Source organism: Drosophila teissieri, chromosome 3R (assembly GCF_016746235.2).
Source record: "Drosophila teissieri strain GT53w chromosome 3R, Prin_Dtei_1.1, whole genome shotgun sequence".
NCBI lineage: Eukaryota > Metazoa > Arthropoda > Insecta > Diptera > Drosophilidae > Drosophila > Drosophila teissieri.
In genome coordinates, this window is record NC_053032.1 from 3,778,830 (window position 1) to 3,792,725 (window position 13,896).

The following is a 13,896-nucleotide window of genomic DNA, read 5'->3' on the forward strand; positions in this document are numbered from 1 at the left end:
ACAAACCTGTCCTTTCCCAGCTATAAACAAATGTAGCCCAGTCATTAGGGAAATTTATGGCCTTACTAAAATCGATTCTAAGCTCTGTCCCTAACATGTATTATTCAAAATTCTGTAAAAGGTTCTAGTTAGGTTAGGTTAGGTTTTAACGGCCGTCGGATGAGACCGACGCACTTAGACCTTAGAAATCCATTTTGATACCGTGTATGTTGTTCCCCTTTGCCCGTCGAGGTTTGTGTGAAGCTAGCAGCTTACCCAGCCAGAGGCGCTGGTGAATTGTTGTATCCGATGTGGATCGGTGTCGGAAAGGTCGGACGTGTCTATCAGGAATCTGCTTCCTAGTTAAGCAAGTCTTTTCGCTTGCAGTGCTGGGCAGTGGCATAGTAGATGCTCTACCGTTTCTTCCACTTCTTCGTCCCTACAGCTACGGCAGAAATCGTTATACGGGGCATTAAGTCTTCTAGCATGGGTGCCAATCAACCAATGCCCTGTGATGACTCTCATAGTAGTGCTGAGGTTTGCTCTGGTCAACCTCAGAAGTTATGACGTATTAGTCTTGTAAATTTTTATCGATTTGCCAAAAAACTTTTTGCCACGCCCACTCTAACGCCCAAAAACGTTCAAAAACTGTCAGTAATGAAGACTCTCCTTCGCACTTCCACTAGATGAGTAACGGGTATCAGATAGTCGGGGAACTCGACTATAGCGTTCTCTCTTGTTATACCCGTTACTCGTAGAGTAAAAGGGTATACTAGATTCGTTGAAAAGTATGTAACAGGCAGAAGGAAGCGTTTGCGACCATATAAAGTATATATATGTAGGGATAATACAAATTAAGTTTATTGTTTTGGGTATTGTTCACAAAGTTTGAAATTAATAATTATAAAAATGAAAAGAACTACGACTCTCGCACTAATAAACGCATCGACTGACTTCGTTAAAAATTCTGCAGCGACTGAATTACTTCAGAGACACCATGGGAGAGAGAGACTGTTGGCAATGCTGTTAGGATCTGGCTGATATAGGAAACAGTGTGTGCACTCCCAAACATCTAGGCTGCATGATAATGCCAACTTACTCCAATCCCACAATCGGCCATCCTGAATATTCATTCGCCCCTGAATGAACTCAATTTTTTTATATATTCGGCTGCAGTCGTTGTTATTTTAGGCCCTTCCTGATTCCCTTCCTTTATTACTTCATAGCGACCGTGGTTTAGTTTTTTTGTAATTTTATACGGACCGAAAAATTTTGGCCGAAGTTTCATTCCTGTTCCATACTGTGTTCTTTTAATGGCTACCAAATCTCCTTCTTCATATTCACTTTTAACCTTTCTTTTCTCATTAAAGTTTTTCCTATTCTCTTGCTGCACTTTTTCTATGTTTTCCTGTGCTTTCTTTCGAATCTCTTCCCTCTCATCGTTCAATTCTTCTAGTTCTAAGTCGTCTATTAGGTCTTTTAAATCATTCAGCTTAAGTCTCATATTCAATCCTGTCAAAATTCTAAATGGACTATACTTAGTGGTTCGAGGTGGAGTATTGTTTATGATTTGTTGAACTCTGTCTACGTGGCGATACCAATTTACTGGGTTTTCTTGACACATTTTGCCGAGCATCGGGATGACAATTTTGTGTATTCGTTCGACTTGTCCATTGCCTCTGGGAATACCTGTCGCAATGTGGAGTAGTTGAATGCTTTCGCGATTGCAATATTCAGTAAAGGATCCTGAAGTGAATGCGGTTCCTCTGTCCGTAACTATTCTGCGAGGGTTTCCAAAAACTGCTGCTTGCTTCTCGAGTTTCTCTATAACCTCATCTGTTCCTGTTGACTTTGTTGGATAAAGCCAAAGAAATTTAGAAAAACCATCCACGACTGCTAATATGTGGTTATACTTCTTTTTTGTATCGGTAAGTGGGCCAACGTGGTCGATGTGGTAGGTTCCGAGTGGTTGTTGAGCCTTGTCGATCGGCGATAGTAATCCCTCCTTTTTTCCGCGCTTAGAGTCAATGATCAGGCACTCTACACATGCTCTAACCACTCTTTCTACTTTAGGCAGAATTCCTGGAATATAATAGGACTTCTCCAAAATGTCTCTGGTTTTTTTAATTCCGAAGTGACCCTCTTTGTGTGCTGTAGCAATGATTTCATCTACCATCGAGTCGGGAACAACTATCAGCTCATTTACTGGATCCTTGCAAAGGATATTATTTTTTATATAAAAATCTTCGTGCTCCTTATTACTTGCCAATATAACTTTGACGGCTTTTATCCAGTTGTCCCTGTTCTGTGCTTCGATCAAGCGTGATTTTGTGGAATCCGCAATAAGAAAGCACGACAAACGGCTGAGTGCATCTACGTGTCTCACCTTCGTTCCGGCTCGGTGCTCCACTTTATACTCGAATTCCTGCAATGACATTGCCCATCTTGCAACTCTAGGAGGCAGATCGTCTTTTTTGATGGTCATTGCAAAAGCGTTGCAGTCTGTGACCACTGTGAACGGCTTTCCCAACAAGTACACTCTCCATTTTTTCAACGCATTCACAATGGCTAAAACCTCGAGCTCATAGGAACTGTATTTCTCCTCACAATTGTTTGTTTTGCGGCTCATAAATTCAATCGGGTGAAATTGCTGATCATCTGGGTCCTTCTGCATCAAAACGCCGCCAAAGCCATATTTACTCGCATCTGTGTGTACTTCTGTAACAGCTAAAGGGTCAAACAGTTTCAGTACTGGTGCTGATACCAATAGTTGTTTTAAGTGGTTGAAGGAAGCGATACCCAACTCAGTCATTACGAGGTTCCTATCGTTCTTCTGATTGCCTTCCTTTCGAAGCATGTCACTCAAAGGCTTTGCTGCTAAGGCATAGTCTTTGATAAAGCGTCGCATGTATGACGTTAAACCCAAGTACCTCTGCAAAGCTTGCCTGCTTTGAGGGATTGGAAAGTTAACAACAGCTTTGATTTTCTCGTTAGTTGGGGATATGGTTCCATTCTCAATCGTATAGCCTAAGAAGTTGATTCTGCTTTTCAAAATCTGTGCTTTCTCCCACTTAATTCGCAAACCTGCCTTCGACGCTGCGCTCAATACGATTTCCAAAGCCTTGATTCCATCGTTCTCGTCCTTGCTTAGTACGATTATATCGTCCATGTATACTACGATTGTCTGATTTTGAATGAGTTCTCGCAAGACTGCTGAAACATAACGACAAAACACAGCTGGGGAATTTGAGATGCCAAATGGAACATGCGTAAATTCATACTGTCCGTTGTGAGTCACGAACGCTGTGAACTTCCTTGAATCTTCGTCGATCGGCACGTGGAAAAATCCGTTCATCATGTCGAGAGTGGTAAAGATTTTCGACCCCTGCAATCTTTCCAGAACATCGTCTATCAGGCTCATTGGAAAGTTGTCCTTCTTGATTTTCTGGTTAAGTTTCCGATAGTCACAACAAAATCTCTTCGATCCATCCTTTTTTGAGACTAGTACCATAGGCGATGCATACTCTGAGCAACTTGGTACGATTATTCCCTCTGAAAGCCAGTCTTGCACTTGCTTGTCTATGAAACATTTGTTCTCGTACGAAGTTCGTCGTGGTCGCTGATAAACGGGTACATCGTCTTCCAATATGATCTTCATATTAACTGGAGACGCCAATGACTTTACTGGTTTATAATCTTTAACTAGATTTTCTACCTTTAGCTTCTGACTCTTTTCCAGGTGAGATAGATCGATTTTGTCGAGCACGGAGGACTCATCGATGATCTCAGTGACACGCATTCCTTTGAATGCCGTAGCGAAATCCTTTTCTTTTTCTTTAAATAAGACCCCCTTCGAACTGAACACGACATCGATACATTGGAGCACATCATTTCCAATAATAGCTGCGTACTCCAATTCATTCTGTTTTACTACGTGAAAAGTTGAGGTAAAGCATACGCCATCTGCCTGAAGGTTAATATCAAAGCATCCTATTGTCCTTAGCTCACCTTTGCCAATGCCTCTCAGATGTTTAAATACAGGCTTCAGCCTTAAATCCTCAAAGCTTCTGAAAATATCCTCCCTCATCAAGCACAAGTCGCATCCCGAATCGATCATCGCTACGAATGTCAAACCATTTGCTACTATCATTTTATATATTGAGCCTTTTTCAACATTGACTTCCAGGACATTCGCTTTCTCATTCTTGACGACAACATTATTTTTCTTTTCCGCGCAGTTCTTGGATATGTGCCCTTGCTGGTTGCAATGATAGCAAACTACGTCGCCCTTACAATCTCTGGCAATGTGGCCTTCACTGTTGCACTTAAAGCATTTTCTCTGGCCATTACTCTGTCCTTGTTTCACTGCCACCTCTTTCTTAACAATTTCCTTATTAATTCCTTTTCCCTTTATCTTTTCGTAAATAGAAATTTCGTCCTTTAGCTCTCTGATAGTTTTTGCGCGATACAGCCCAGCCTTATTTATCCTGCCATCTGGTATGCCGTCTACAACATAAGAAACTAAGCTCTCCTCATCAAGATTTATCGATTTGCTGATCTCCATCATGCTGTACAAAAACTGAATGCATGTCTCTTTTGGTTGTTTTTGCTTTTGCCGCAGAAGCTTATGAATCTCAGCAGAGCATAATTTTTTGCCGAACTCATCTTTTAACGCGCGCTGTAACTCGACCCACCCTCTAATTCGGTTTGTGCTTTTGATATAAAGCTTGGCGGCTCCGGTCAAAAGTTGTTTAGCATAGATAAATCTTTGCAAATTGTCCCAGCCTACGGTTACTGCAACGTCTTCGAACTCAGACAACCAATGATTGACGTCTTCGTGGTCTGAGCCAGAAAATGATGAAATGCTGTCTTGGACATCGCGTAGAGTAAATCTCGAGCCTACGTGGTGACTAACATCTTGATAATTAGATGAACCCGAAACACTTACTGCATCCTCATCCTCACCGCCCGCATCTATGCCATAGTGTTCAAATAATCTGTCCTGCAAAGCGCTCTTTCGCCCATTGGTATCCAGACCCAATTCCGTTAATTTTGCTTTTAAAAAAGGCACGGTCAATTCGAGAATTTGTCTAGCATCCATGTTAGTGCGTGAGCCGTTTACAAATTAATTTAAATGTTAAGCAATGAATTCAAAAATATTAAACAATGTTAAACAAATTTTAAAACCAATTTGTTAAATGCGCCGCCTCTCGCTCACCCAACCAGTTGTTACGACTCTCTTCCGCCGCACTTCTCGTCTCTTCAATGTCGTCGTATTTAAGTTCTTCTGCGTTGCGAAATTCGTCTTTGCCGTAACCTCGCTCCGTATTGCGTTACAGATCACGTCGTCGATTGCTCTTACGTCGCCGTCGCTGCTCCTGCTCTTCGTTATTTCGTCGTTTTGTTCAAAAATATGTACTCATATACTCGTCGCTGTGCAAAACTAGTTGATGCAATATTGCCAGCTCCAAGTCTTGCCTCTATTTGCGTCTCTGCTGCTGTTTTTATTTCTTCGTCGTTCCCGTCGAAATGCACGTATGTATTTTGTTGCACGCTTGATCCTACTCACGCCGTCGATGCTTCTCTTGTTTTTGCGTCGTATGATCTCCTCTACTCGTTTACTGTTTCCTTCTTTATTTGGTTTGTCGTTGTCGTTGTCCTCTCGTTGTCGTTATCCTCTCGTTGTCGTTATCCTCTCGTTGTCGTTATCCTCTCTTTGTCGTTATCCTCTCTTTGTCGTTATCCTCTCGTTGTCGTTCCTTTAAAATTCGTCGTTTCTTTCGCCAGCTCTATCCGCTCTTCGATACGGAATTTCACCACGAAAAATTCTTGTTTCGACACGTCTTCAAAATGCCCAAGAACTTTCATGTGCACGTCGAAAGACTTTCTACTAGTCTCACCGTTGCTCTTGCGTCGTCGTTGCAACCGTCACTTAAATATTCTTTCAAAGGGTCTCTTCTTTGTCGAGAAAAGATCCAGAATTTGCTCCAGTTTTGCTTCGTCGAATTGTCGCACGCCAGTTTCTCTTCTCCTTCGTTCTCTCAAATTCGATAGTGTTAATGCACTTTTATTAATTTTATTCTTTGAACGTTCCCGGACGAGCCCCCAATAATTTGTAGGGATAATACAAATTAAGTTTATTGTTTTGGGTATTGTTCACAAAGTTTGAAATTAATAATTATAAAAATGAAAAGAACTACGACTCTCGCACTAATAAACGCATCGACTGACTTCGTTAAAAATTCTGCAGCGACTGAATTACTTCAGAGACACCATAGGAGAGAGAGACTGTTGGCAATGCTGTTAGGATCTGGCTGATATAGGAAACAGTGTGTGCACTGCCAAACTAGGCTGCATGATAATGCCAACTTACTCCAATCCCACATATATTCTTAATCAGGATCAATAGCCGAGTCGATCTGGCCATGTCCGTCCGTATGAACGTCGAGATCTCAGGAACTACAAAAGCTAGAAAGTTTAGATTAAACATACAGACTCCAGAGACATAGACGCAGCGCAAGTTTATCGAATCATGTTGCCACGCTCACTGCAACGCCCACAAACCGCATAAAACTGCCACGCCCACACTTTTGAAAAATGTTTTAATATTTTTTAATTTTTGTTTTAGTCTTGTACATTTTTATCGATTTGCCAAAAAACTTTTTGCCACGGCCACTCTAACGCCCACAAACTTCCAAAAATTGTCAGTGTTGAAGACTCTCCTTCGCACTTCCACTAGCTGAGTAACGGGTATCAGACAGTCGGGGAGCTCGACTATAGCGTTCTCTCTTGTTTTTTATTAGTCTTGTAATTATACCCGTTACTCGTAGAGAAAAGGGTATACTAGATTCGTTGAAAAGTATGTGACAGGCAGAAGGAAGCGTTTCCGACCATATAAAGTATATATATTCCTGATCAGGATCAGTAGCCGAGTCGATGGCCATGTCCGTCTGTCCGTATGAACGCCGAGATCTCCGGAACTACAAAAGTTGAGATTAAGCATACAGACTCTAGGGACATAGACGCAGCGCAAGTTTGTCGATTCATGCTGGCACGCCCACTCTAACGCCCACAAACTGCCTAAAACTGGCGCGCCCACCATTTGGAAAAAGGTTTTGATATTTTTTCATGTTTGTATTAGACTCGTAAATTTCTATCGATTTGCAAAAAAACTTTTTGCCACGCCCACTCCCACGCCCACAAACCGCATAAAACTGCCACGCCCACTCTAACACACACAAGCCGCCAATAACTGTCAGTGTTAAAGACTCTCCTTCGCACTTCCACTAGCTGAGTAACGGGTATCAGATAGTCGGGGAACTCGACTATAGCGTTCTCTCTTGTTTTTCTATCGATTTTCTAAAAAGTCTTTTGCCACGCCCACTCTAGCGCCCACAGACCGCCAAAAACTGTCAGTGTTGAAATTTCGCCTTTGCACTTGCTTTTTGTATATATCTACTTATGTACAATTAGATGGTAGTTGAATGCCGGGCAGCTGCCAAGACTGAATAATTTACAATCGGGTCTCCATTCCTGGCTTCTACACTAATCTCGCGGAAGGTTGGAAATTGCCCCAGATTCTGGGAAGAGAAAAATACAGGACGCCGCCATGTGGCAATTTGCAGTTATAATAATTATCACTGCTAATTGAATCAAAGCATGGTCACAGCTTATATTCTGGAATTTAGTCGGCTTGTGCATAGTTTATTTAAGCATTGTTCTTATAGATTTTAAAAATGTAAGGAAAATTTATTGATTTGGAATGTTTCCACAAAAAAAATAATGTTTTTTTTAAGAGACCAAATATTTAAGTTCCATTTCCATCAACATAATTATCCAATGCAAGGCCAGGCCCATGCATTTTTAATGAAAGCGGTTTCCAGACAATTAACATATAAATGCATATTTGACTTAATTACGGCAATTGAATTCAGTGAAATTTAAAAGCATAATGAATTAACTTTTCGCTCATCAATTGTGCATACATATGTACATATGTACACATATACGAGTATGCAGTGAGGTATGTATCAACCATATTAACTAAGAACACTATGGGGAGTTTACATATAGCACATACTTATGAGTAAGTACATATGAGTAAAGGGTGTGTTCATCAATTACCAAAAGTAAAAGCCATTTTTCACCTTTACTATCAAGCCGATAAAGCTGCTGTTATGTTTGCAATAAATGGCATTGTTTATCAGTACGCATGAATGATGAATTCGAAATAAATGGGAATATCGCAGGAGGGAGTGGCTGAGTTGCAGCCATAGACGCCATTCTTCTGGCTGATGCTGTGGCAATTTTTCATACTATATAGTTCATTCTAAGGATTTCTGTGTAAGAGGGCGTGCAAGGCATTATATCGTATTTTACATCCTAAATTAGTACTGGCATAAAGGAACATCAGCGAGTTGCGACAAACAAGTTTGCCTCCCGGAACAAAAGCACAAAGATGCAGAGATGTCTTTGTCTTCGAATTTATATGCTTTCTGCTCCTTTTATACATTTACAATTTAAATAGGACTCCATTTGAATTTAAAGCTAATTTTGGTTATTTTTGCTTATTAATTTTATTTTGAAAGATTTTGTCTGCTTTCGCTCCAGTTTATCTTGTTTTCCCAGTTTTCCGATCTTTTACCGCCTTGCCTTCTGCTGATGCTAACACAAACACTATCTCTTTTCCAATTTTCAATCACATAGCATATGTTATTAAAGCAGATTGCAGGAAAAGTCTTGAGCTCGGCAGCAAATAAATATGCCTGGCAATACAATGCGTGCATGCGTATTAGATGCTGTTGCCTGTCGAATATGAAACCGATATGTAGGTCATCAGACCAGCAAACTGTTTGAACTGAATGCCCCCTAAAAGGCAAATGTATTCAAATATGATATTCCAAGGAAATATGCCAAACAATGGATTGGTTTAAAAAAAAAAACAATAAATATCTACATTTATGAACGTGCATATAGGCTAATCAACTGGCTATCAAGGAATTAAGGATCAAGGAATGTTGGTTCATTACGCTCACAAACCTTCAAAAGGTAGCATGCCCACACTTTGGAAAAAAATTCCTTCTTTTTGAATATTATCATTCGATTTGCTAATTTCAATCGATATTCCATATACATTTTGGCCACGCCCACTGTAACACCCACAAGCCACTCAAAACTGTTGCACCCACACTTTTGAAAATTTGTTTAAATATAATACAATTCTAATTGAGCTGCAAAATCGTAAATTAAATGACGTAGTAGCATAATTATACATACTTCACACAAAACAGATAGCAACCGATTGTTGAGTGTAATAGCTCTTTGTGGTTTTTTTCTTTCTTCTACGTGAACAGGAGATTATATTAAACTTTTCGTATTACCTTTGTCCGTGTATTTATTGATAATGTCTATCTTTATGTTTAATAATTACAATAGCGAGATTAAACAAAATTTACCTGCCTTAAATTAAGGGTACAAAAAAGTTTTAGTCCGTATAAATATATTTTGAACTAATTTAGCTATCACAGACTTATACTGTACAATTTTCATAATCGTTTTAAAAATTATCCAAATATGTAAAATTTTGTGTTTCTTTTTTAGTGTAGCAAAATTTTCTCAAAATCTTGTTGCATTCTTTGGGAAGCATATAACAAAATTTGTACTTTAAGTCACTAGACCTCGCACTTGGCTTTTTAACAGCCTCTCGTAAGGCGCTCAAACTTTAGAACCCCCTAGAAATTCCTCAAAACAAACTGTCTCTCTCAACAACTTTTCGTCTTGGATATGCCTTGTGTACATACTTATAGCTAAGTATTTGTGTATATGCTCGAATGTAACTTGCTAAGTTTGGAAACAAGTAGACTGCACGCGGGCGGCATTACATTCAACGGCAGCTTAAGTTTCTCTAAGATATTGGCCGAACTTGAGAAAAGGCAAGTGCTAATTTCAAAGGAGTTATTAAATAGCTAGAAACTATATTAGTTAGTTTATTTCTTATACGCATATGTAAACATAGTTGATGATGTCCTGTCCAGATTTTCATTTAATTTTAGGTCTTTCCTAATTCTATTCACAGGCATCACATTCATTATACCCGTTACTCGTAGAGTAAAAGGGTATATTAGATTGGTTGAAAAGTATGTAACAGGCAGTAGGAAGCACTTCCGACCATATAAAGAATATATATTCTTGATCCGGATCAATAGCCGAATCGATCTGGCCATGTCCGTCTGTCCGTCCGTCCGTCCGTCTGTCGTTCTGTCCGTATGAACGTCGAGATCTCAGGAACTATAAAAGCTAGAAGCTGAGATTAAGCAAACAGATTGTTGACCCATGTTGCCACGCCCACGTCTTCTTGTATTGCGCAACTACATGTGCTGCTAACGTGCCAAACGTGGTAAAAATAAAGTTTCTTATATCGAGACACTAAAATGACGATTTGTTGCAGACAAACAAAACAAACAAAAAATTGTTAATGTCTTGGTGTGCATTTAGTATTGGTAATAACATACGGTTATGATCGGACAAATACAGCAGATTTTTATTTCTTTATGTATACATAGTAGTAGCCATCAGACAAACTTCTGAAGCGTTTTGACCCTACCTGGGCTGTACCATACTACTTAAGTTATGAATCTGGGGAATGTATTCATTAAAAGATAAGAGTCAAATGAGAATCCTTTCTGCGGCGTTCTGGGTAACCTACAGGCCTACAATTTCAAAGCATACTCACCAACATTGCCCAAAGTTCCGGAAGTGCCTATGTTTGGCCTAGACTCCTGACTCGTTTTACTGTAACTGTAAGCCGCTTTGATGACTGTCGACAGCCAAAAGTCTTGTATGGCAGGAGATTTGTTTTGTTTTTTAGTTTCTTAGACCGACTGCGAGAAAAGCGCACTTTGCTCAATTGCACACACGAACTTTAAGAGAGCGGAAAATAACTTCAACCGGAGGCAATTAAAGTCTTTGAGCTGGCTGTTACAAGATTCACTAAAAAATTTAAACAATTTTTCACTTTTCCTGGCAAGTTTATTGAACACCTTCGTTATACCGACCAAAAATTTTCGGCAATTAAGCTCAGCGGGTGGAAAAGCGCTGGTCGGCGCACGGTGCGTATGAGCGATGGCGAGAGAAGGAAATTGATATCGGAATGCCTTCAGAGCTCTCGTATTATAAGCAGGCGGCAGCCGGCTGGCGTATGTCATCTTTAATGGCGGCCATGGCGACGATAAGGTTTAAAAAGCATGGAAAGGTATTTCCCCCTTTTCCGGAGTCTTGTTGCTGACGGAGTTGCGGTTTGTTCTGTGATCAGATCACGTAGGGACACATTTTCAAATAAATATTTCGCTATTGGACCTGGGAAGGTCTTATAATATTTTGTAGTTACTATTGAGCTGCTTTAAACAAGTCTAGCACGTGAGTTAAATACAAACATCTTGTAATAGCTATTGTAAACTAAAAGAAATTCTTTAAATTCCACTAAACTTCCTTATCATTTAAGATTGACGAGGATATTAAAAACTCTCCTATCCCGTGAGCAGTCGTATCAGCGAATTTCTTTAAATTTGTATTCAGTGTGCTAAAACACTTTGAGTGCTTAGCAACTGTATGTAAACTTACTTTACATTCCTTAATTTTATAGTCCTATTCTCCCTAAAGGATGAAGACTGACTGTTATGAACGTATACTAAATAGACCCTACAAGGCGTACATTTCTTGCAACAACTTATGAATTTGTAAGCCGTGAACATTCCATGGAAAATATTAATAAAATGTATTCCATTGAGATAGTAGAGAGGTTAGTCCTCCAAGCTTTTTCATCCGCGTGTATACATATTATATCTGTATTCTCTATGCGTTGCCGAGCAGACACTGTGATGCGTTATTCCTGAAGCGCGCTTTGCATTTATTTCGTTGGGAGTGCTCATTAATTCCAATCGAAGACCATTCTAAGGCCTGGCACGCCCAAACTTCCACACCGTGCACTTATCACCCAAAATTAAAACAACCCGCTTCCGACCGAGCGATTCATTCATAAAAACTTTCACCCCAGCAATTTAAAGCTTTAACACCGATACCCACAACTTGAGTGAGGACTTGCACAGACCACGTTGCCTTTTTTCGGGGCAGTAGCAGCCGTAACACAAATCGAATTCAGCGCGATTTTAGAAGAACTTTCTGTGGCCACACGACCGGACGCATCAAGATTTGCACGGAGACTGAAATCGAATCCGAAACGGAACGAGTCTGATTGGGTCGCAGCAGCCGCCAACTGAAAGAAGCTTAGCAAACTTCCTCGCCAGCGAAAGTGAATCGTAACGCATACGCAGTGCTGACCCGCTTCCCCACATGGCCAGCCAAAAGCTTTAGCCCCCCGCGAGCTTTCAGAGCGAAAGTACGGAGAGCAAGGACACCGAACAGCTGACTTGTGTTATTACATCCGTCGCCTTGCCGGGCGGCCTCCATGGTTGTTGTTGTTATGAGTCCGCCTATTCTATCGCAAAGCAGTTTTGTTTATGCAAAGTTTTGCAGAATGGTTATTCAGTAATTGATTGCATTACAATACTTTTCGCCAGCGATATTTACTGTTGTTGACACCCAAGGTCACGGTAACCCGATTACGCAAATACATAAAAACCTTCCCGGCAGACATTTGATGTCCTATGTGTTCGATAGCATCTTAACTTTTATAAAGTATATATATTCTTGATCAGGATCAATAGCCGAGTCGATCTGCCTCTGTCCGTCCGTCTGTCCGGCCGTATGAATCTTGAGATCTCAGGAACTATAAAAGCTAGAAAGTTGAGATTAAGCATACAGACTTCAGGGACATAGACGCAGCGCAAGTTTGACGGCCACTCTAACGCCCACAAACCGCATAAAACTGACACGCCCACACTTGAAAAAGGTTTTGATATTTTTTCATTATTGTATTAGTCTTGTACATTTCTATCGACTTTTTGCCACGCCCACTCTTTTTATCGATCTGCAGAAAAACTTTTTGCCACGCCCACAAACCGACCAAAACTGCCACGCCTACACTTTTGTTAGTCATGTAAATTTTTCTCGAGCTGCCAAATATCTTTTTGCCACTCCCACTCTAACCCTCACAAACAAAAACGGTCAGTGTTGAAATTTCTCTTCGCACTTCCACTAGTAACGGGTATCAGATGGTCTATATGTTATGACTATATGTCAATATCGCGAATTTCAAGCTGGGATAAAATAAAATTATGTAGTTGTCCTATTATATTAATATTTGAGCTAATCCTCTTTCAAAAAAATCGAAAAGCGCTGAAACGCATTTCGATCAAGATATAAATGAATATAATTGGGCTATCGTATCAGATTTTAAATATACGGCTCTGCCTAGAAATCTCCTTATGTAACACATTTCCGGTGCTCATCATAACTACGCGAACTGCCTTTAACTGTGATTTCTAAAAACTTAAGCTGACTACAAAAGCTTATAAATAGTTATCAAAATTAAAGAGTTTTGTACAGATCAAAAACCACTAACCTTTTGGAGCTATTGTTCTGGTAATGCAGGGCTTCACAAACAATCTTCACACAGATGTCATCTACACTGACTTTAGTAAAGTATTTGACTCTGTTAATCATTCTTTTCTAGTAAGGAATCTGGATTTATTAGGTTTCCCTGCTGATCTTCTAAATTAGATTTTAAGTGATCTGAATGGCAGGACGCAAGGGGTCCTATTTAAAAATTTATCTTTCTTGTATTCTCCGTGTCACATCCGGTATCCTTTTTACCTTTTTTTTTTGTAATAAAACATTCTTGTGTACTCATGTACGCAGACGACGTGAAGATACGTCTCCAGTATAGGGACATTTCTTGTCATTTGGACTTACATCTTTCCGATTACATTCCGATCTAGATTGCTTTTAAATATGGTGCCG

General features: G+C 40.0%; 1 protein-coding gene across 1 annotated transcript in view; it reads right to left on the bottom strand.

Annotated features, from left to right (window-relative positions):
* The window catches only part of LOC122620104, a 63,265-nt gene extending 52,432 nt beyond the window's left edge, over positions 1–10,833 (bottom strand). The window contains exon 1 of the mRNA XM_043797408.1: positions 10,712–10,833. The gene's annotated coding sequence lies outside the window, so the exon portion shown is untranslated. The remainder of the gene's footprint in view (positions 1–10,711) is intronic.
* Positions 10,834–13,896: the final 3,063 nt, after the last annotated feature.